This window comes from Rhinopithecus bieti, unplaced genomic scaffold (assembly GCF_001698545.2).
Source record: "Rhinopithecus bieti isolate Rb0 unplaced genomic scaffold, ASM169854v2 scaffold_31548, whole genome shotgun sequence".
Lineage (NCBI taxonomy): Eukaryota > Metazoa > Chordata > Mammalia > Primates > Cercopithecidae > Rhinopithecus > Rhinopithecus bieti.
This window is the reverse complement of record NW_016814470.1, coordinates 5,374,863-5,399,282: the sequence shown is the minus strand read 5'-3', so window position 1 is coordinate 5,399,282 and position 24,420 is coordinate 5,374,863. Positions and strand designations below refer to the sequence as shown.

Genomic DNA, 24,420 nt, shown 5'->3' with positions numbered 1-24,420 from the left:
GAAGGAAGGAAGGAAGGAAGGAAGGAAGGAAGGAAGGAAGGAAGGAAGGAAGGAAGGAAGGAAGGAAGGGAAAGAAAGGAGGGAAAGGCCGGGCGCGGTGGCTCAAGCCTGTAATCCCAGCACTTTGGGAGGCCGAGACGGGTGGATCACGAGGTCAGGAGATCGAGACCATCCTGGCTAACATGGTGAAACCCCGTCTCTACTAAAAACACAAAAAACTAGCCGGGCGAGGTGGCGGGCGCCTGTAGTCCCAGCTACTCGGGAGGCTGAGGCAGGAGAATGGCGTAAACCCAGGAGGCGGAGCTTGCAGTGAGCTGAGATCCGGCCACTGCACTCCAGCCTGGGTGACAGAGCGAGACTCCGTCTCAAAAAAAAAAAAAAAAAAAAAAAAAAAAAAAAGAAAGGAGGGAAAGAAAGAAAAGAGGGAGGGAGGGAGAAGTGATTGGTTATCTCAGTATTACCCCAATATTTACTGACAAGGAAAAGGAGGTCCAAAGATGAGATGATATGCTCACGCCTATCCAGTAAGCAGCAGGAAAGGGCAAGCGGGAGATCCAACTCTTGGTGATACCACTATGCTGCATCATTCCCCTCTGCCCTCCTCCCCATACAAGTGGGACCCAGAAGTTACTGTCAACTCCTTCCTCTTCCACCTCAAGGTCCTCTCCACCTGGCTTCCTTGGAGATATTTCGGCCCTTCTCTCTCCTGCCCTATCCTACCTTCAGCCAGAGGGTACTCTGCCAGACAGCTTCACATTAATTCTGGCCTATGTGTAATCTAATTTGGAAATCTACTGAGAGAGGAAGGAAATCATTTATTTCAATGGAAATGGGACACAAGTCTGAATTTTCTGTTGCCACTTGTCTCTGGGTGAATGATCATAAGAGAAGAATGACTCTTTCCCCCAAAGTATACAAACTTTAAGCCCTACCCTGCCTACCCCCTTCTACATACACACACACACACACACTCAAAAAGAAATGTGCTTTTCAGAGCAAAGAATGAATACGTGTTCTCACTTCCTGCCATTAACTCACCGTGTCACTCTGGGCAAGGTACCTACCCTCCGGATCTCAGTTTCCCCATTTGTCCCTGAGAGGCAGGAGAAGCTGATTCCTGAGGCTGCTGCTCTGCCCCACCCTGAGTGCTCCCTGACAGTACAAGGGTCCCAGGTTGACGGTTGTCCATGGGGTTTCCCAGAACTGTCCCCTGGCATTGAGGACTCCCTGCTAATGCTGGGATCAGAGAGGGGCTAAGGCCTGGGCCCTGGCCAGGGGGGCAGGACAAGGTCAGCCCAGCCCCAGGGTGAGGACTCACCCATCACCCCTGGACCTCCATCCTGCCAACCTGAAACACTCTCCATCCATTTGGTAACTTGAACATCCAGGGATGCAGAAGGGAGGCCAGCTGGGAGCAGAGGCAATCTTAAAATATAACAAGGCCATGATCACTGGAAGTGAGCTGGAAGAGTTGTGAGATGCCAAACTGTTGATTTTGAGTGTATTTTAGGGCCTCAGACTCCCTTTCCAAATTAATATTCATGGGGACTGGCATGCCATTTATTTGCATATGTAGATTGTTGCTCATCCTCTGCAGGAGGAGAAAGAGTTTTGGGGTGTTTTTATTTATTGTATTTATTTTAAGCATGGATGATAAACCAGGCAGGTCAGGCAGGGGAAGGACAGGAGTAGGTTTTAAATAATTTTTGCTCTGAGTAAAGATAGGCCCTAAGTCACCTCTACCTTGACCTGCAGAATCAATTCCAGAACAGTCCTTCAAAGGTCATACCATGAAGCCTCTACCTCAGGAAACATGGCCCCCTCACATTGTCCCACACAGCCTCTGGAAAGCCAAGCCTGTTGTTGTCACTCAAGGTTACTAACCATCGGGAGGCAGGCATCAAGTCGGGGTGTGACTTGGCGCAAGCCACTTGAACTCTTTAACACCCTGTTCTGAGGACAATAACCTGCTCTACAAAGTTGTTGTAAGACACAGTCTAGAAAACACATGCACCTGAAAAGTGCCTGCTCAACTGCGAGGCCCTAACAATGGTGGCCCTTGTTACGATCTCACACCTCATCTCTCCCGCAGTAAACATCACCCACTCCTCCCAGACACCCCCAAAGAAGGTTCTATGTCCTGCCCACTGTCATCCAAGGCCTTCTGGAGACCTGAGGCCCATTAGTAAGTCCTCTCCTGCTCTTTACTGGCTCTTTTCTGCACCAAGGAGCACATCTTACCTGCTCCACCAGAAAGCTCAGAGTCCACTGCTAGAATCCAGAGGTTCCTGAATTATTCCAAAGTCCTGGGGATGCAGCAAAGTAGTGAGGCACAGTGGGACACAAGGAAAAAGAGACTGGAAGAACAGGCACCCACAGGTCGGGAGAACTTCAGGAAGATGTATGCATTAGAAAACATAGAGGAAGGAAGATGACCCTGCCCCTCACTACTCTCCTGCTGGCTGAGTGAGCATGGGAAGCCACCCAGCGCTCTCAGAGCCACACTTCCCTCATCTGCAGGATAATACCAAGAATCCCAGCTTCACTGGATAGTTACAAGGCTGTTAAAATCTTTCCTAAAAATCACCTAAAGTACTACCCAGCACAGAGCAGGAATTCATTAAATTTAGTCCCTTCCCCCAACTGAGGTTAAGAAAAAAGGGTGAAGATTAACTGATTTCTGAGGTAAATAATCTATTCCTATGATTTATTAATTCAATAAATACTGAAGTGCTATGTGCTTGCTGGCCACGACCCTGGGTGTAAAGACAGATACATCCTCCCCTACCGCCTTGGGTCCCAGGGGTCTTATATCCAACTGGGAAGACAATAAACATAGCAATAAAATGTTATCAATGACAGCAGTATATTAAGTACCAAATTTGTGGTGTGGGCAATAATTGCTACAGAAGTTTACGGGAGGGAAAGATCAATGCTTGGATATCACTGTGGGCTCCAGTAGCGAGGGGAGGTCACCTGAAGATGCAGGACTAACACTGGTCTTAAAGGAAAGGGTGATTTGGATTAAACACAGGGAAAAACAGAACTTGAAGCTGAGTCAGCCATAATGGTGAGTCCCAGCAGTGAGCAAGTAGGGACTGGGGAGGCAGGATGCGGGCAGACTGTCGAGACTTTCAACTGTCTATTTGAGGAAATTGGGCTTCATCTGGTAAGTGCTACAGAAAAAAAATGTAAGGTAATGAGTTGATTAAAACAATGTTTTAGGTCAGGCTCACTCCTGTAATCCCAGCACTTTGGGAGGGCGAGGTGGGAGGATTGCTTAAAGCCAGGAGTTTGAGACCTGCCTGGGTAATATAGGAAGACCCATCTCCACAAAAAAGGAAAAAAAAAATTAGCCAGGCATGGTGGCATACATCTGTGGTCTCAGCTACCCTGGAGGCTGAGGCGGGAAGATAGCTTGAGCCCAGGTGTTCAAGACTGAAGTGAGCTATGATCGCACTGCTGCACACCAGCCTGGGCAACACTGTGACCCTGTCTCCAAAAACAAACAAACCAAAACCAATGCTTCAGTATGATTTGAAGGGGAAAGAGATGAGAGGCTGCAAAATGGCTCCCACAGCAACATATGGGATTTGCAGCCATGAATTCTGGACTCATTGCAGAGACTCTACTCCTCAGTAGAATTTATAAAAACTATCCCATTTACAGAACCCCCATAGACTATTCCCAAAGACACAAGTCCCCATACACCCATGCACTATGCTCTGAGGATGGCAGAGTAGGAGGCAGTGCCATCACCCGGCATGAGATGGAGAGGACCTGAGCAGAGAGGATTTCTCACGTCAGAAGGGAGAGAACATATCCAAGAAACATCCTAAAACCAAAAGGCAGCCAGGCACGGTGGCTCATGCCTGTAAACCCAGCACTTTGGGAGGCCGAGGTGTGTGGATCACCTGAAGTCAAGAGTTCGAGACCAGGCCAACACAGTGAGACCCTGTCTCTACTGAAAATACAAAAATGAGCCAGGCATGGTGGCGCATGCCTGTAATCCCCGCTACTCAGAAGACTGAGGCACAAAAATTGCTTGAACCCAAGAGGCAGAGGTTGCAATGAGCAGAGATCGTCACGCCATTGTACTCCAGCCTGAGTGATAAGAGCAAGCCTCCATCTCAAAAATAATTAATTAATTAATTATTTTTTAAAAGGCAAGTCAATGCTTGAGTATTGCAAGCAGAGTGTATGGAATGGGGGCGGGGGTACATGCTCAGGTTTTGAGCCCAAACATCTGGGAAGGTGGTTTTGCCAGCAACAAAAGTGAAGAATCCAGAAGGGGAGATGACTTGAGAGATGAGAAAACTTAGATTTCAGTTTAGGCACACAGGTTTAATGATGGCAGCCAGGTATTCAAATACTGCTTTTGATAATAATAGTATCTGCCCAGTGCAGTGGTTCACGCCTGTAATCTCAGCACTGTGGGAGGCTGAGGTGGGTAGATTGCTTGAGCCCAGGAGTTCAGGACCAGCCTAGGCAATATGGCAAAACCCCATCTTCACCAAAAATGAAAATAAAAATAAATTAGCTGGTCGTGGTGGCAACACCTGTAGTCCCAGCCACCTGGGAGGCTGAGGTGGGAGAATCATTTGACCCAAGGAGGTCAAGGCTGCAGTGAGCTAAGATTGCACCACTGCACTCCAGCCTGGGCAACAGGAGTAAGATTCCATCTCAAAACTAATAATACTAATAATAATATCTAATCAGGGTTGAAACGCGGCTTGAGACATGGAGATTGATGGGCCATCCAGGACTGGAAATCAGGAATCTAGGGCTGGCGAGGGAATCACTGTGACCTCCCTCCCAGAATCACGCTGGTCAGTACTGACCATATTTGGACTGAGTATCAAAGCCACTGTGACTGTAGAGATAATATTTTTATATTGACCAAATGGTCCCATTTTACCACTGAGAAGAAACAGAAAAAGCAAGAGGAAGCAAGTTGGGCAGAAAGATTTTACAACCTATCCATACTTAAGTGCTGGAGTTTCAGTATGAGCCATGAACCACCTCCTCCAGGAAGCCTTCCCTAGCTACTATGGCTCCCATTGATGTCATGCTCATCCTTTAATAGTGGGTCTGCAAGTCATGATTATTTATTCTCCAGTTCTGTTCTCCATTTGATGATCTTGATGGTCTAGTCCTCACATGTCCCCTGCATTAGATGATTATAAATTCTTTGATTCAGAGATTAGTTTACAAATAATCTTCCACTCTCTTGTACTAATCAAGTATAATTATGGTGCTAATTCAGATTTATCTTCCCAACAGATCCCCATCCTAGGTTCAGTAAACTGAGGCACAAGAGGTGAAAAATGGGGCTTAAAATGAGTAGAAAGATAATTCAAGCCCATGTCTTGAGCTCTATGGCAGCCACTGTTAGTTGCTCCTTTCACCCTTCCAAAAGAATCCTAATTTTGACCCTCTCTGAGGCCCAATACACAAATCAAGATTGTTCTAGGCCAAGCCAGGTGCTGTGGTGCGCATCTGTGGTCCCATCTATTGAGGAGGCTGAAACAGGAGGATCACCTGATTCCAGGAGTTGGAGGCTGCAGTGAGCTATGACAGCAGCACTGCACTCCAGCCTAGGCAAGAGAGGGAGATCCCTTTAAAAAAAAAAAAAAGATTGTCCAGCCGGGCATGGTGGCTCATGCCTGTAATCCCAGCACTTTGGGAGGCCGAGGCTGGCAAATCACCTGAGGTCAGGAGTTCGAGACCAGCCTGACCAACATGGAGAAACCCCATCTCTACTAAAAATACAAAATTAGCTGGGCATGGTGGCGCGTGCCTATAATCCAGCTACTCAGGAGGCTGAGGCGAGACGGTGCCAGCCTGGGCAATTGGAGCAAAACTCCGTCTCAGAAAAAAAAAAAAAATTGTTATAGGTCAATTACAATGATTCCCTTCTCTTGCTTGTGGTTGGCTTAGGCATGACACATGATTCACAATTCTGGCCAATAAGACAAAAGTGAAAGTCTGCTGAGGGGCTTCTGGGTAAAGCTCCCTCCTGCCTTTTCTGCCTCTGCTCATGATGGTGAGGATATAACACCTGGAACTGTTGCCACCATCTTGCGATCTCAGGAACAGGAAAGATGAAAAGCATCTGGATCTTTGATGATGCTGTTGAACCACTGAAAGGACCAACTATAGGGCAGATATAGCCCAGACTTCTTGTTATGGGAGATACTAAATTCCTTACTGTTTCAGCACATTGAATTCAGCTTCTCTGTCACTTGCTGCCTTCATTCCTACTCCCATCAAGGGTTTTTGTTACAATGGATACCTGAGTTAACCACTATCATTATAAAAGATATATAACCAGTAAAAGTCCTGGCCCCTGCCCTCATTGTGCCTGTCCCAAGATTGCACATTCAGTAAGTATTCAATCTATATTTGATTAATTGATCTTCCCCTTGCTCACCAGGTACAGGGCATATATTCCCTGAAAGCATCTTTCTTCCCTTTACTAAGCCTCACTGATTATCTTTAAGTTTCAGCCTCACATTTTGACTGTGGTCTCAACATTACTGACCAGGTCCTTCTCCATGGTCTCCTCCCACCTCTGAGGATCAAACTGAAAGCAAGGTACTCACATTTGACCCAGAGAGACCATCAGCGAAACTCCTCATTCCTAAATATTTGTTCTTTGAAATGTCTTTTTCAATTAGATCTCACCCAAATGTTTGAGAGTCAGGCTGAATTCCAACTTCCAGCTCCAGAACAGACATGTTGAGCCTGCATAATTACTGCAGCCAGCTTTATTTGCTATAAAAACATGGATTTTTGCTCCCTCTCAACTATAAAATAATCGATAAATAGAATCCAGATGAAAAATGCCAGCGTTTAGGAGAACAACTGCTTTATGGTTCTTTTCTTTTGGGTCTAATTAACACGTTGGGGATAAAGTATGCTGTTACATTTACCCGGTCAGCTAAGTTGAAACACAAACTCTCCTCTTCCTGCTGAGATACAGCTTCATATCAGAAATACAGGAAGACAGAGAGACAGAGTTTCAAAACATTTGGAGATGCTCAACAAACAGACCTGTGAACCTGTGATGTGGACTTCATTCAGCCCCTCCCTGTTCACACTGGCTGTTCAGTTGTTGTTTGCTCCCCCCTGCATAATTCGTTAAGAACACATTGCACAGTTACTGTCAAATGAAACACAGATAGTCCCGTTAGCAGGAGAAGCAATCTCTTTGACTTTCAGTCTTTTAATGAAGAAGACATGCTTTTTTGGACAATGACCACCCAGGCCATGAAAGTTTCATGAGGGGCTTCAGAGTGGATGACACCTTTTCAATTATAACACTGCTATAATAAACCCCCACAGAGACACCAGGCATGGAATCTACATCCAATACACAACACCTATTTATTCCCTAATTATATTGCAATATATTCTCTGTGTGTGTGTGTGCTGATGAAGATAAAATATTCTTTTAATTCTATGGCCTCCTGGGGGTGAGGGGGAGGGGATGTACATAGAGGGATGTACATAGCAAGTCCTATGAGCTCCTAGAGCTAAATCACAGCCTTCGTTCCAGGCTCCCCTATCTTATAATCTCAAAAAATCATTCACTTTCCCTTGTTCTACTACATTGGTTCTCAAAGCGTGGTCTCTAGAACTAGAGAATCAGCATCACCTAGGAACTTGTTTAGAAATGCAAATTACTGGACCCACTCCAGACCCGTTGAATCAGAAACTTGGGAGTGTGGACTAGTAACCTGTGTTTTCATAAGCCCTCCACACTGAAATCTGAGAATCACTAGTCTGCAAGGAAGAAATGTTTTTCTAGGAAGAAAAGAGCAGCATTTTAAATTGAATCCTGTATCAGGGAACACCTGGATTCTATACGGGCTGGGCCCCTCTTACTGCATAGCTGTCCCAGTCTACAGATTCAGGACTCCATTTACCCATCTGTACAATGGGGCTCCAGAGCACACCAAACAGCTGTGGATGCTGGAATTTAAGAGGGACGTGGTTACCTGGCACCAGTCTCTATGGATACCTAGCAAGATCATAGTTGCCAACACTCACCAGCTCCCTTCCTGGCAGAAGCTCTGTACAGCAGTTCTCCAATGCTGCATCTAAGGTCACCACTGCAGCTGCCTTTGGGTTACCCCTGGCAACCAGGAGCTGGGGTCATGGAAGCCCACAGAATCTCCAAATCTCATAGCCAACAACTTCAAACCTCTCACCTTGGAGCCTTAAACCACTAGAGGAGAGGTTCAGAATTCTCTATTGTATTGTCCCATTTCAGGACTTCTTCAGACATCATTTGTGTATTTGCCTCTGTTCTATGACTAGACTTTAAGCCTATGGAGGACAGAGCCTAGAATGTCAGCATCACAAGGTATGGGACTCTTCCTGTCTGATTCATCGCTGTATCCTAAGGGCCTAGCCCAGTGCCTGGCACAAAGAAGGAGCTTAAGAGCTATTTGCTGACTGCATGTTCCTGCCTTTCATAAGCTCGGAACACTGAAGTAGCTAAAAGTTATGGTTGGGAAGGGGCAAAAGAGCTGGGCGTGGCGGCTCACTGTAATCCCAGCACTTTGGGAGGCTGAGACAGGCAGATCGCTTGAGGTCAGGAGTTTGAGACCAGCCTGGCCAACATGGCAAATCCTCATCTCTACTAAAAATACAAAAATTAGCCTGGCATGGTGGTGCACACCTGTAGTCCCAGCTACTTGGAAAGCTGAGGCAGGAGAATCACTTGAACCCAGAAGGCAGAGGTTGCCGTGAGCCAAGATTGTGCCACTGCACTCCAGCCTGAGTGAGAAAGTGAGACTCTGTCTCAAAAAAAAGAAAAGAATAAAAAAAAGAGAGAAGGGGCAAAAGAATGAGAATGATTGAAACCCCTGGGAATGATGAGAAAGAAGAAAAGAAGCAAAAGCCAGAATATAGCCCCTCTGACCCCACCACCCTTGGCTCATGGGGCACTGACCTGCCAGCCAATTGCTCACCTTAAGTCTAGGCCTAGAAGTCCCTTGGGACCAGGTTCTGAGCTTGAGCTCTGAGCAACTGGCTCTTCTACCTTCCCCAGTGATTCTCACTCAAAGGCCCAGTGCTCATTGGCCCTGACAGTGCTGTGCTTTGACCAACCGCTTAATCAGCTTTCCTGCCTCCTTCTTAGGACTCAAGCCCTGTATCCTGACAACCCTCCTTCCCCAACTGGAAACTTACCTATCAGCTCCTAATCTTGCCTTCTCCAGGCACTATCCCAAAACCACCCCTCCCGAAGTGATTTCACCTGAGAATGTCGACATGCACTCACTTCCTTGACTACAAAACAATGGTTTCTCTTTCCCTATGAGTTGCACCTGATGGGGCTGAGCCCTGTGTGTGGGCTCCATTTACCCCCAGAGCCCGGTGCAGGGACAGAACAGGTACACAACAAACTGTCACATGAGTGATTTATCCTGGGAGATACTCGCAGCACAGCACCTAACCCGAAAATCCAGAGACAGGTCCTCTGCCTCTAACCTCACACACACTCAGCCCTCGAGCCTGTCAAGGATGTGCAGTGGCCTGACTGGGAACATTTGCCCTGTGCGAAGAAAGCAATAAAGTTAGCGTGGACTACTAGAAAAGGCCCTGACCCGGAAGTCAGGAGACTTGGTTTACCTACTCTTCCTCCCGTATAGCAGCTCTAAGCAAGTCCTTTCACTTCTCTGGACCTCAGTTTGCTGATCTGTTAGTGGGAAGAAGTGGCGAGATTGCAGTCCTAGACCTCGAATTTCTAGCGGCTTAAACAAAATGTGAGCACCGGAGAGAGCTGATGCATGGTGTGCACCAGGAAAATCCGCCAGAGGAGCAGAGGATGCTCAACGTCTGCTCAACGCCCTCCGGGCACCCCGCCCAGTCTGCAGGGAGTGCCGGCAGAGGGACCCTCTCCGGAAAGCCTCAAGGTTTTGGTACCACTAAACCCCCAAACCTCTCAAGAGAATCTCCCGACAGCACTCCAACAAAGAGGGCTGCTGGGCCGGGGCTCCGCTGGCTCCGAGAAGCTGCAGAGGTCGGCGAATCCTGCCCCTCCGACTCCGGGAGCTAGCAGGACGGAGTCCCCTGCAGGTTTCGAATGCCCCAGTCGGCCGCCGCGGGCTCCCCCCGGCTCTCCCCCGCCAAGGAGCTTTAACCCTTGTTTCCCCAGCAGATCGCCGGAGGGGCGCTGGTGCCAGGGCGCGAGGACCCTAGCCAGAGCGAGTCGAGATGGCCGGGAGCCCAAACCATCCCAAAGGTCTCCTCCAACCCGCCGCAGGCCCTGTTCTCTCGGCTCTTGGAGGGATGGAAAGTGGGTGATCCTGAAGCGGAGCCACTTTGAAATATTTTTCCGGAGAACATGACCACGCGGGAGACAGTCACACTGGCATCGCAGCGCGGGTTGCGGGGCACGGATCCCCAGACGCGGCTGCCGCGGGATGGAGCCCGCGAGTACAGGTCCGGGAGAAGCCGCCTGGGCTCGGGGCTTCCGGGGACTGCCACGCCGAGGCTCGGCGCTCCCGGACTCAGGACAGGGACGGCTGCGTCCCACTCACGGACCTTGACGCCCGCGAGGAGCGATTCTGCCTATTTTTAAGTAGTATTTTTTCTAACAAATTAGGAAAATAAACCAAGTCCAGGAGGAAGACAGCTGCGCTCGGCAGCTCCAAGGAGCCACAACCACCACCCATTTCCCCACCTCCAACACTACCGCCCACGGCTGGGCGAGAAGTTGGGAACTTCGGGACCACGCTCCAGGCGCGCGCAGAGTGACTTGCTTCTCCTTTAACTTTGGGAGCCAGGGTCGCAGCCTAGGGCAGGAGGATTGTCCTGGGAGCCAACCAACAAGGCCGTCCAGGTCCTGGACTTCCCGGAATAGAGTAACGGCGACGGGATGGGAAAGAAATAGGGGGATACACGTTCCGCCTCTCTTCTCCCAAAAGCAAAAGCGTGCGTGGCACCTGCTGGGGCTTGGCGGCCGTGAAGCGCAAGGGCGGCCGCCGCCGAAAACCTGCTGCATCCCCGCAGGCTCTGCGTCCCGACCCTGGCGGGGAAGGCGCCCGTGCAGTGAGTGCAGCCGGCACACCCGGGGAGGCTTGAGAGCGGAGTCCCCAGACTCAAGGGGACGGACGGGCGCCCTCCCCGGGACACCCGCGCCGCGCCGCTGATCTCGGGTCTTCCCCCGCACGTGGAGGCGCCGCGGACACTGCATCCCGACTGCGGCCGGAGGGCTGCGCCTGCCCACACTGAGACGCCCCACGTCCTGCCGGACCCCCTGGCGCTCCCGCAACCCCCAGCATCCACCTCCTCCCCGTGCCAAACTCGGCTTCGGCAGCCCGGACCCGGGCAGGGCGGCCGGGGGTCAGCGGAGCTGGTGGAAAGTTAGTCGCGGGGCTGCAAAGTCCCCTCCCCAGGGCCGGAACCCCCCCCCCCGCGTCCGCTGGTGCCCCCAGCGTCCGAGGCTCCGCGTCGTCGCGGTCCCCACCGAGCCACCTACCTGCTCCCGCGGCCGGCCCAGAGCTTGGCCGGCCAGTCGCGCGGTCTTGTCCGCCGGTGCCCGACCCTGGCCAGAGCGCCAGGTAGGAGCCGGGGGCCGCGAGCAGCCGGGAGCCGGGCGGCGGGCAGCGGGCACCGGGAGCGACTGAGCGAGCGAACGAGCGAGCGAGCGGCTGGAGCCGTGGCGGCTGCTGCTGAGCCAGCCCCCACCGCCTTGGTCGCTCGGCCCCTCCCTCTCCTTCCCTCCCAGCCTCCCTCCTCCCGGCTCGCAGCTCCCTCCCTCCGCTCTCCCGCACACCCCCCTCATTTTTTTCCTCTTTCTCTCTCTTTGGTCCTTTCAGACCCTGCTGTTTCGCGCGCGCTCGTTCGTTCTTTTTCCTGTCTTCAGCCTCTCTCTTCAGCTTGCCTTTGGATTCCCCTTTTTCTCCGATTCATCGCTTTCCAGCATCTCACCTCCCTCCTCCCCACTTTCGTTCTTTTGCTCATTTCTCTTGCTCCCTCTTTTTCTATTTTCTGTTTTCTCCTCCTGCTAATCTTCTCGCGCGTCTACTCCCCTTTCTCTTCCCTACTCCCCATTTCCCTCCTGGGGGAGCGGAGCGGCCTGCGCGCCTCCTCCTCTGTGCTTTGGATGGGAGATCCCGGGGATGGGGGTGGGAGTCTGGGGTTAAAGGCAGCAAGGGGCACCCCCAGGCCGTGCTCCTAACTGGCCGAGGACCGAGAGGGATGGGCAGGGCCGGAGACAGGGATTCAAGACAGGTGCTCGAGAAACGTCTGGGCCAGGAAAAAAGCAAGAAAAGCAAAGAACTCAAAATGCTAAGACCCAAGTCGGGCTGAGCGGTGCCTGGTGAGATGAGAAAACTGAGACCCAAAGAGAAGAGGGCAAGGAACTTGCCTTGCCAAGGTCTACTCCAGGCAAGGTCGAGACCCCCACGGCTCCTGGCGGCCTGGTACTGGGCCCCTGCGCTGATGAGGGAAGTGCGAGGGCGCCTGAGGCCGGTCAGCTCGTTCCCGTCCTTTTGCCTGCCTGCTTCTGCGCCCAAGTCCCCGGGGTCATGGGGAGGAAGTCTTCCCCTTCTGCTATAGCACCTGGGGCCGCCTGGCTGCCCCGCGACACTCCTAGTGAGGCCAAGCCAGACGGGGGTAAAAATCTGGCTCTTAAGAGTGGTGCAGGGAACCCCCTTTCCTCCACCTCCTACCCCTCTCCAGGAAATGTGGGCTGACTCCCGCTTACACGGGATGGGAGTGGTGGCAGGGTATTTTGCTCGTGGGGTTTGCCTTCTTTTGTTCTTGAATTAAGACCGTAGCGGAAAGGCCCAGGGTTGGAAAGGTGGTTATACACACCTAGGGAGATGAATTTTTGCGAATAAAGCAGGCCTAATACCTGAGACTGGGAGCTGTGTGTCTGTCCGCGAGTCTGAGCACCTAGCACTCCCTGGCCATTCTGGGTCTGATGGGGCAAGTCCCTCCGCTAGAAGCTTTTCCTGGCACTTTCTCATTTCAGCCCAGTGGAGTCTGGAGGAGAGACGTGGGGTCTCCGTTCCCATGGAGTCCACCCTGCGGCCCAACACCACCAGAATTCTCCTAGTTCTACCCCTAATTTCTGGGGCCAGAGTTTGTTCTCCTGCTGTGGTACACAACCAGAAGCAGAACCAGAAGTACAACCAGAAGCAGAACCTCCGCTCAGCCCCTGGGTAAAAATCTACTTTGGGGTGCCGGCAAAGCTCTGCACAAATATTTTATTCATTTCTCTCTTTGGGATATCAAATCAAGTCAATAAAGCCTGGCCTGGGCCTCTGTGGTTCACACCACAAAACCAGAAGAAGATCTGCTCAAGGCTGAGACTCGAGTGGGGCACATGGAGTGCTCACCCTCAGAGTCTGCAACTGAGGGTGAGCGCCTCCTTAAATTCTCCCCTCAGATTCTCCCTGCCTTGCCCTAGTCCCAACTGCAGACAAATCTGAGGGCTGCTGTTTACCAGCTGTCTCGCCTTGGTCCATGGCTGTCCCCATGCTGGCATTATTTCCCCACCTGACTATGAAGAGGCTGAACTCGATGTTCTCTTTTTCTCCAGCTCTGAAGTGCTACAGTTTGTGGGTATCATAGACGCCAAATTTGTATGCCTGCTACACTACTTACTAACTGTGACACTGGGCAGTCACTTAACCTGTTTCCCTATCAGTAAGATGGGAATGATGATAGTACTGTGAGCTGTGTGAGGATTAAACCACATAATGCACCGAAGCACAGTTCCTGACACAAAGTAGCACTTGACTACTGTGAGCAATTAATACTGCACAAGGTGGGGTTTTGCATGTCTTTCCTTCATCTTCACATTGCCATTTTCATTATGAGTTGCGATCCCCACCATGCCCCACAACCCTCCCTCTACCTGGTAGCCATCCACTTATAAGTCTCAGACATCAGTTCTGATAGGTTTGGGAAGGTAGACAGGTCTTCCCATCTCATCCCATCTCAATGACCAATAAATCGGAAGCAACTCCCACCCTCTTCTCTCACACACTCACACCTGCCAGGCTTGAATTGTGTGTCTGAGGATTGCTGGCCCCCTCCACACTGGGCTAAGGATTGTCTGGTTTTCTGCCACACTCTAAAAAGCCACACCGATCTATAAAGCTGCACCTTCCCTACCCAGATGGCAAGGCTCCAAGGACACATGTCCCAACAGAGCCAGAAATACTTTTAGCAAACATCTCTGAGGTTGGCTGGGGGTCACGTTAGAGCCCATGATCCATCATTCATTTGTCAGTTTCTGAGTGCCTACTTACAGGAGGCGCCACTCTGCACAGCCCACTGCCATATCCACCTTCAACTAGCTGCAACAAGTTCATTTTGGAAGCTATGCCATCTAAGGCCAGGCTACTCATTGAAGGCCATATTTGAGATAAAAATCCACTATTCTATGCTATAAACCCTGCTATCAAAAAGTTTACATACCTGGTTGACGTTGCCAGAAAAAAAAAAAAAAAAAAAAAAAAAAGGAGCAGAAGCAGAGTAGGGGACCCGGAAGAGGAAGCCTGAGTTCAAATCCTTGGCTCTGTCATGTGTTAGCTATATGACCACAAGCAAGTGCAACTGCACCCTCTGCACACTTTGACCTGGACAGGGGTGAGAAGTAAGGAAGCCAAAACTCCGGTGACTAAGGTGAGAGGATCTCCTCCTCTTAGAACTAAATTATCTGAAGGCTAGACACTGGACAGAGCGTCCAAGGCTCAGACCACAATGGTCTTTCCTTCAATCAAGTGTGCAGGCAGGGAATTCTCTTTGTCTTCCTTCTCTCTCCCCCCATTCCTTGATGAGAGATCACCTTTCCCTCTCTATCTTCCTGCAGCACTCTGACTCAAAGCCCCAAGCAGGAACACCCACAAAACGAACCCAGGAATGGCTGGAATTTGTTGAATGACTGAACGATTTCGGAACTGGTGGGGTCTTTGAAAACTTCAAGTGGTACACAGTATGTCAGGGTGCTTGAGAGGGGAATGTCTCCCTCCCCACCAGACTCTAACCTATTTGGGGTCAATGCTATGTCTTATTTACCTTCATATCTGATACAAAGCCTAGCATAGGGCCTTGCCTTGTTAAAAGAATAAGTAAAATATCTACAATTTATTAATAAGATGCACACATGGTATCATTTAAACCTCGTGACAATTCTGTATAGTAGGCATTATTATTTCCCTTTTACAGAGGAAAGACTGAGGGCCAAAGAAGGTAACTTGCCCTAGGCCACATAGCCAGTAAATCACAGAACCTGAATTTGAACTCAAGCTTGTTCTAAGCTCTTTTCTTGATGCTGTAGTGTCTTGCACTATGGGACTGGGACTTAGGTAAGGCAACCTAGGGAGGCATTCACTCTCAGGAGCCAAAGGCACATACACAAATCTGAAAGTAACCTTCGAAAAATGTCCCCAAAGAATTATAGAGAATTTTGGGATCCCTGTGGTCCTAGCCATCAATGAGGTGCAGAGAAGAAACCATTGCACAACTGCGTTACATCTGCTGATAGAACATACACTGATACAATATACGCCAGACACGTCTGCAAATATACCCACACACAACAATCCTGCCTGGTGCACAAATTACTGGGAGATGACAACCCAACACACCTACAGACACACCAACACAACCGAAACATCCCCCTGCACACACAAATATAACACAATTTCTACACTCTTAAAAACAGGGGCGGGAGGCAGAGGATCAGAATAAGACCCAGTGGCATGACTCTTTTCACAAGCTTTTTAGGAACCCACAACCACCAATCGAAGTCTTGATTAACTTGGTTGTATTTATTAAATTGTGTTCAATATTTAATAACTTTGAATATGGATTGAATATTTAATGAGATTGGTAGAGATCTATTTGTGTATAAATGTCAGAAGTGCCAGTTGCTTTGAATTGAGAATTGGGTCTGTGACTCATTCTCAGTAGCTGGTACTGGAGATCTCTCCATTCTACATTTTCATGAATTTATTTAAATTATAGGTTATGATCATGACATTATTACACTATCATTTATTATGATGCTCCACTATTATAGCATTATTAGGCCATCCCAGAAAATGTGGCATTTAGATACTGAATTTCCTTGCATCCAGTAAAACCTGGATTGGAGTCTCTTGGTCTCCTTCCTCTATGTTTACTAGGAAAAGGGGCCAAACACGACACTGTGAAATGCATGCTGTCTTAAGCCCTCAATCCTCTCATAGGCACAAAATGATCTGGAAGCAATTTCTGTGTTATGCTTTGTCCAAGACCAATCTGTCCAAAAGAAGAAACTCTACTTTGTGGACTGAAGACAAGCAACATGAATTTCTGAAACTTTTTTTTACAGAAATAAGAGAATCGGATGCAAAATGCAATTTTCAGAGGCATCATGGGGATTCGTGAAAGTCCTTGGAAGATTTGAGATTCAGGAACTCAATTAATAAATTTAACTATCCATAAGTGTGGATTTTACATAAGGTACAGTTATATATTAATGATGTTCTCTGGCTAATAAGTAATTATAAAATGTGGTTTGTTAGGGGTCAAAGTTAAATCACTGGAAATAGCCCTTGTGCCACAGCAGGCTATTGCCTGGGGCAGTATACAAACTTGTTACTCACAAGAGCAAGCAAATGCATTCTCTATCAAATATCTCTCATCACTGACACACTTTTGTTATATTCTGATTTGCTTTGATTTGGGGTCCAAAGCACATGTAAATAGATGCTACCAAAAGAAGAATAATTATAACACCACCATTAGATGGAGAGTAGCCTTCTGACTGAAATCAATATAATCATGCTTCTTGGATATTGTGTTTTATATATATATATATTTATACACATAGGGTATATGTGTATGTGTGTGTGTATATATATGTATATATATGTGTGTGTATGTATATACATATATACACATACACACACATATATATACATACACACATATACACACAGGGTCTCACTCTATTGCCAAGGCTGGAATGCAGCGGTGTAATCATGGCCCAACACAGCCTCAAACTCCTGGGCTCAAGTGATATTCCTGCCTCAGCCTCCTGAGTAGCTGAAACCACAGGAGTGGCTACTATGCCCAGGTAATTTTTTTTTTTTTTTTTTTTTTTTTTGGTAGAGATAGGGTCTCACTATGTTGCCCAGGCTGCTGGTCTCAAACTCCTGGTCTCAAGCAGTTCTCCCACCTCAGCCTCCCAAAGTGCTAGGATTAAAGGTCTAAGCCACTGTGCTCAGCCACTGTTTTCATTTTATTTGCAACAGATAATTAGAAAATTTTGCACCTCTAAACACTTTTCTTTCTTCTCCTCTTCTTCAATACTCTACCAACTTTTAAATTAAATTCGACCTGATACCACACCAGTTTATTTGCCCATTCTGAATCCTCCATAGTGTTCTGGGTTTCCTGTTTTTTTTTTTTTTTTTTTTTTTTTTTTTTTTTTTTGAGACAGAGTTTGCTCTGTTGCCCAGGCTGGAGTGCAATGGTACGATCTCGGCTCACCACAATCTACCTCCCAAGTTCAAGCAATTCTCTTGCCTCAGCCTCCCAAGTAGCTGGGATTACAGGCATGTGCCACTACGCCCGGTTAATTTTGTATTTTTAGTAGAGATGAGGTTTCTCCATGTTAGTAAAGCTGGTCTCGAAATCCTGACCTCAGGTGATCCACCCGCCCAGGCCTCCCAAAATCCTGGGATTACAGACATGAGCCACCATGCCCAGCTGTGCTTCATGATCTTATTTCTGCTGTTCTCAGAGCCTTAATGACTTTCCCATCCTCTTTTAAGCTTGCCAAACTCGTCTTATCCTTTAAAACTCTGCTCATCACTAAGGTCCTCCTTGGTGCCTTTACCTTACCTGTTTACCTACCCTGTTGGCACTTTTCTCACTGTAGTTTGATTATATGTTTACAGGTCTACCTGCTCACATTGTATGGTGAGTACCATAGTCATTTCAATATCTCCAGTGTCTTGCATAGTGCCTGGTCTAATGGTGGGTGGATGGATGGATGGATGGATGGATGGATGGATGATGGGTGGATGGATGGACTTGGAAATAAAAACATATGGGTTTTATTGTACTTGTGGCTCTTTATCCTTTGACTTGGGTTGAGCAGGGTGTTGGGGTAGAAGCCATCTTATTTTCCAGGAAGCTCATAATGCCATTTATTCTTAGACTCAAGTCAAAGCTCAAAGGGATTAGCTACTCCTCTGTTTTACAGACAAAGTCATCCCCCTCATGGTTTCCCAATAACACATGTTTTCATTCAACAAACATTTATGAAGTTCTTACTATGTGCTAGGCTCCCTGCTCACTGCCTTGACTCACAACCCAAATCACTAAATCAACCCAGGTGGATTTCTAGGAGCAGGCAGCATCCAGGAACAACCTCTTCTCTCCAGCACTTTTGGCAGGTTCCTTGCAGAAACCAACAGACTTTAGGGGAAATAGAAGAATCTCCTTCTCAAGAGGGGGTCTGGGACTCTGGCTGAGTGGTAGGTTGACTTGGCAAATTCTTAGCTTTTTATAAGTGCCTCAGATCCTTTGTCAAAGTAGGTAGGGTATCAACACAATTCTCACACATTAGGCAAAATGTCCTCCTCTTCTTCAGCTTCCTCTGCCACCATTCCCTTCTCTACATTTGTCCTCCAGCAATGCTGAAAGAGATTTGTGGGCCCTGTGCCCACTAGAACACAAGCTCCACGAGAAAGAGACTTTGCTTTGTTTGCCATTATACATCCAGCATCTAGAACAACACCTGGATATAATAGGCCATCAGTGACTATTGGATAAGTCCATGAATGATATGTCATATTTTTATCTTTGCTAGTGATGTCTTCTGTGCTTAGAACGACCTCTTTCTTCACACTAACTCTCACTTATCCAGCAAGACTAAGTCAGGCATATTCTCTCCTAGATAATCCTCCCTGAAGCCCCTGGGTTGGACCAAACACCCTTCCTCTGGGTTTCCTGGCACCATGTGCACAGGCCTCTCTTTGCACTAACCAAAATGTACTGCATGTATCTGTTATGTGTCTGTTCCCCATTCCGGACTTTGAGTATCATGAAGATAGGAACCATATGCTATTCATCGTCACACCCTCAGCTCCTTGGCAAGGTGTCTGGAACACAGAGAGCACTCTATAAAGATTTGTCAAGTTGTACTGAACAACCCCAAGTGGATGCAGATTGGGTCACACCAAATGTGATTGCTGATTCATGTGGTCATTTGGCAAATATTGATTGAGTGCCTGTGATGTGCCAAGCACTGTTCTTAGCCAGTGCTAAGCCAAATACACAAAAATAATGATAAAGTGAGTTCTTGTCAGTTACATACAACCCAGGTATTTTACCAGGCTAGTTAATTGGTGGGTCGAGTCAAGATGAAGACTGTTTTAAACTTCAGCTTTGGCTATAATATTATTTAAACCTATACAGGAAATTCAGGGTTCCAATAACTCAATGCTCTCTTTCCTGTGCTTCAGTGTCCACACCTACATGATGGACATATACTGTAGTCTCCCATGAGATATTTTGATATATGTTTATATAGGATCCTCTGAAATTCCTTGCACATTTTAAAATCTTAGCAATTTGCTTAGAAACACTTTACAAATTGCATTATTTCAAGGCTTAGAAAACACAATTGCACAAAATGCCTTTGTATTTAAGATCTCATGATAAATAAAAAATTAAATTCCAATCAGCTTTCAATTCAGTTGAAATTCAATGCGCCTTTGAAAGCCGTGTATTGATTTTGTGATCATACCCACGACCTATATTACATTTAATAAACTTTTATTGAGCCCTTTTATTGTATCATGCATTGCAGTAGGCACTAAAGAAAACAAAGATTAATAAGATGTGATCTTAACCTTTAAAGAGCTCCAAGTTTGGTGGGGGAGCCTGAAACACAGCTGACCTACTGTAACATGTGAGATTGAGAGATGTTGCAACCCAGGTATACACAAGATGCCATGAGAGCATAGAAGACCAACACGTTCATTTTGTCTGCAAAGGTATCAGCGAAGGTTTGATAAAAGTGGTGACACCTGAGCCAAGCCTAAATCAATGAGTAGAATTTGGCACAGTGAAAAGAAAGGACTAGAGAGAGGAGACTGACATGGCACAGTGATAGGAGGCACATGGCACACTCGAGGGAGACATGCCATGGGCAGCTAGAGCAAAATGTAACTGCCAGAAAAGAGAGAGGAAAAGGATGGAAAGGTGAGCTGGGCTCTGATGGAGAAAGATATTGAATGATAACAAGCTAGAATTTTATTCTGGAGATAATGGAGAATATTATTAAAGCTTAAAAGTTTTTAAATTGGCCAGGCACAGTGGCTTACGCCTGTAATCCCAGCACTTTGGGAGGCCGAGGCACGCGGATCATGAGGTCAAGAATCAAGACCATCCTGGCCAACATGGTGAAACCCAGTCTCTACTAAAAATACAAAACATTAGCCAGGCGTGCTGGCGGGCACCTGTAGTTCCAGCTACTTGGGAGGCTGAGGTAGGAGAATCGCTTGAACCTGGGAGGCAGAGGTTACAGTGAGCCAAGATCGCGCCACTGCACTCCAGTCTGGCAACAGAATGAGACTCTGTCTCAAAAAAAAAAAAGTTTTTAAATTATATGATGCCTTTATGCATCTACTATATAAAAAGACATACATTATAATACTCTGTCACACACACAAAAATGAATAAACACCAATACTGTTTGATATGGTTTGGCTGTGTCCCTGCCCAAATCTCATCTTGAATTCTCACATGTTATGGGAGGGACCCAGTGGAAGGTAATTGAATTATGGGGCCAGGTCTTTCCGATGCTGTTCTCCGGATAGTGAATACGTCTCATGAGATCTAATGGCTTTATAAAGCAGAGTTTCCCTGCACAAACTCTCTCTCTTTGCCTGCTGCCATCCATGTAAGACATGACTTGCTACTCCTTGGCTTCTGCCATGATTGTGAGGCCTCCCTAGCCATGTGGATCTGTAAGTCTGTAATTAGACCCCTTTCTTTTGTAAATTGCCCAGTCTTGGGTATGTCTTTATCAGCAGTGTGAAACCAGACTAATACACTATTTGTCTTTTATGAAATGTCTACTCTGTACCAGGCAGGTGCCTTGCTAAAATAGGAATTATTGCATTTTACCTTCATAACAACCCTGAGATGTAAGTATCATGATGCCCATTTTACAATGGGGCAATGGAGGCTAAGAGTAGTTAAATCTCTCAGCTAGTCTGTAGTGGACCTGGAATTTGAATGCAAATGTGTCTGACTCCAAAGTCCGTGATCTTAACTTTTAGGCTGCAGCTTGTACAAACAATAAACAGATTCACGAATTAGAGGTTTACATAAAATTATTTTTAGCCTTAAGACATATCAAAAGCCTTAAAATGTTTACACTCTTTAACTCAGTAATGACAATTCTGAGAACAAATCTTACAGAAATAATCGCAAATTCACCCAAAGATGCATGTGTAAAGATGATTATTGCAATGCTATTTATAACAGAGAAAAGTTGAAAGCAACCTAAGTACCCAACATTAGGAAAGGGTCCCTTATAAAATGGGGTATTATTTAATCATTAAAATTTTGTTTGCATGGGATAGAATTATACAATCTCAATCTGTAAAGAAAAAATGCACAGTAAAAAAAATGAAAAAGAAACATTTCACGGTGTAATTAGCCGTGGCCTCTGGGAAAAGTTAGAGGTGATTTTTTTCCCCTATGCATTCCAAATTTTCTACACTTGAACACCTCATTCTTGAAATCAGGAAAAGATACAGTTAAAAAAATGTCCATTCTGTGTTTTGATTACAATCATGTCAGCTGGGTCAGCCTGGATTGTCAGCAGGATGAGAAATGTAACAGCAATATCACCTCCCTGGCCCTTGATCCCAGGATGTCTGGAGATCACAATATCGACCAAGCTGGCACCCTGTCAGTGACACCCAAGGGTCCAAACTCAAACCATTTCACTTACTCATAGTTGTTCATGTATTCAAAGAAAGCAAAATAATTCATCTTACTTTATTTTCTTTATACTGCAAAGTTGCAAAACTTCATTTTCAAATCAAAAATATACATTGCAATTTTCTTGCAATTTGTTAAATTGACACATTTGTTAAATATTATGTTTGTTCTTAGCATGACTGTTAATTATTCAGGGGAGGTGGAGGGATGGAAAAGAAAAAACAAATCCAGAACACTGGGGCCAAACCTGGGAAACCAACTGCCTGGTTAAGTGCTGAAACTCACTGTCAGACTGTGGGACTTTCTCAGAGGAATTAGAGTTAGGCTAATAACCCAATTTGGAATAATTTAAAGCTCTTTTAGGGAAGTTTTGACTCAATTGGGCTCATTATGCATAGGTTTAATGCGTAACAATTTGTTCTTGAAAGCTAACATTATTGTTGGCAATAAAGATAGGAAGTGGAAATAAGCTTCCAATATGTAAAGCAGATTTATTTCTCGTTTCATACGGACTTGTTCCGGGTCTCTGCGTATGAATCACACTGTGCTCCCCGCAATAAGATGCTGTCCATGCAGTTGGTTATGATAAATGGCCTGTAATTGTGAATCTGATATTGGTTTTCAATATTGAATTTATCATTCTGTCCTCTTAACAGCTATTAAATACTTTTAAGAATTTATCCATTTGCCTGATCCACCTGTGATTTTTCAATATGTAAAATTTATTGGTTTCCTAGTTTTGGGGGATTTTAACGGCCGACAACATCATTAATAACGCTGAGTAATGGAGTTGACCTCTTTTAAACCTCGTTCCCTTCCACTACTCCAGAACATCCAAATTGAATCAAAATGGAATCGATGTGGGAACCCAGAAAGAAAACGGCGGCGGTGGGGTGCCTGACTCGAAATGCGGCTGGTGCAGGCCAAGCCGCACACTGTCTGCTTCGACTCTTCACCTCCAATCCCCTGGCAGAGGGAGCCAGGTCTGGGCTGCCTGGGCCTTCCCAGCCTCCGCCTCCTCCTCCCATTGGATGAGCCAGCTCGGCAGGCTTCCTCGTCCTCAGCTGCCTCAGTTTCTTCAGTACTGGGTGATTGATGGAAATAATAATGCCACTTGCCTGGCTCCCTCACGGACAGCGCTTTGTGAATTAATGAAAGCGCACAGACTGTACACGCAGAAAGCACCCTCCCAGACAGCTGCATCGCTGCCCTGGAATTCTCATGAGCTTGACGGGGAGGGATCCTTGCCCTTCACTCTGAGGACAGTGCAACCAGAGGCTGAAAGAAATTAGACCCTGTGGCCCGGCGCGTTGGCTCACTCCTGTAATCCTAACTCTTTGGGAGGCCTATGCAGGAGAATCACTTGAGGACAAGCCTGGGCAACACAGTGAAACCCCATCTCTACTAAAAATACAAAAATTAACCCAGTGTCATGCTGCAGTGCCGGTGGCCCCACCTACTTGGGAGGCTGAGGTGGGAGGATCACCTGAGCCTGGAAGGTGGAGACTGCAGTGTGCCATGATCACACCACTGCACTCCACCCTGGGTGACAGCGTAAGACCCTGTCTCAAATTCAAAAAAAAAAAAAAAAAAAAAAATCAGGCTATGTGGAACAACAGCAGAGTAGGACTTCCCCTGACCCCTGGTTCTGTATGTTAGGACCACCCATGTATGTTGCCCCCCAAACTGCGTGAAGCTAGCTCAGGGTCAGAGCTTTGGGTTATGCCTTTGCTGGTTTTTTGTTTTTGTTTTTGTTTTGTTTTTTGACACAGAATCTTGCTCTGTCACCCGGCTGGAGTGCAGTGGGGAAATCTTGGTTCACTGTAAGCTCAAACTCCTGGGCTCAAGCAATCCTCTGGCCTCACTCAGCCTTGCAAGAAGCTGGGACTACAGGTGTGTGTCACCATACCAGCCTAATTTTTTTAATTTTTTGTTGCCCAGGCTGGTCTTGAACTCCTGGTCTCAAGCAATCCTCCCACCTCAGCCTCCCAAAGAGTGAGGATTATAAGTGTGAGCCACGGTGACTGGCCTTTTGTTTTTCTTAAATCCAGCCTACAAGGCTGCATCTCATGGCTCCTATAGCACTCACTGTGTTAATGGGACACAAGCACACAGACCTACAGAACTGAGTTCTCAAGGTCAGACCTATAGAACTGTTGACCACCAGCCACGGGGGTTCCCTCAGGTGGAGGCCCGGAAGGGCATGAAGCCAGAGCTGGGCACACATGCAGAAGGACAAAGAACCTCAGGGCAGGCGGGGGGAGTGGGCGGAAGCTTTCCTGAGAGGGGGATCTAGCTGAGTTTCCTGGTCACCCTTCTCAGGGTGATTCCATGATAAGCACCCCCCTGCTGCCTCCAACCTGTGGATAATTGAAAATTAGACCGGGGCGGTGGTTCATGCCTGTAATCCCAGCTACTCAGGAGGCTGGGGCA

The 24,420-nt window shown here is 47.2% G+C and overlaps 1 protein-coding gene across 14 annotated transcripts in view; it reads right to left on the bottom strand.

The window, feature by feature from the left end:
• MEGF11 (multiple EGF like domains 11) overlaps positions 1–11,708 on the bottom strand; it is a 388,207-nt gene extending 376,499 nt beyond the window's left edge. For all 14 annotated transcript variants that reach the window (XM_017851122.1, XM_017851126.1, XM_017851125.1 and 11 more), the window contains exon 1: positions 11,495–11,708. The gene's annotated coding sequence lies outside the window, so the exon portion shown is untranslated. The remainder of the gene's footprint in view (positions 1–11,494) is intronic.
• Positions 11,709–24,420: the final 12,712 nt, after the last annotated feature.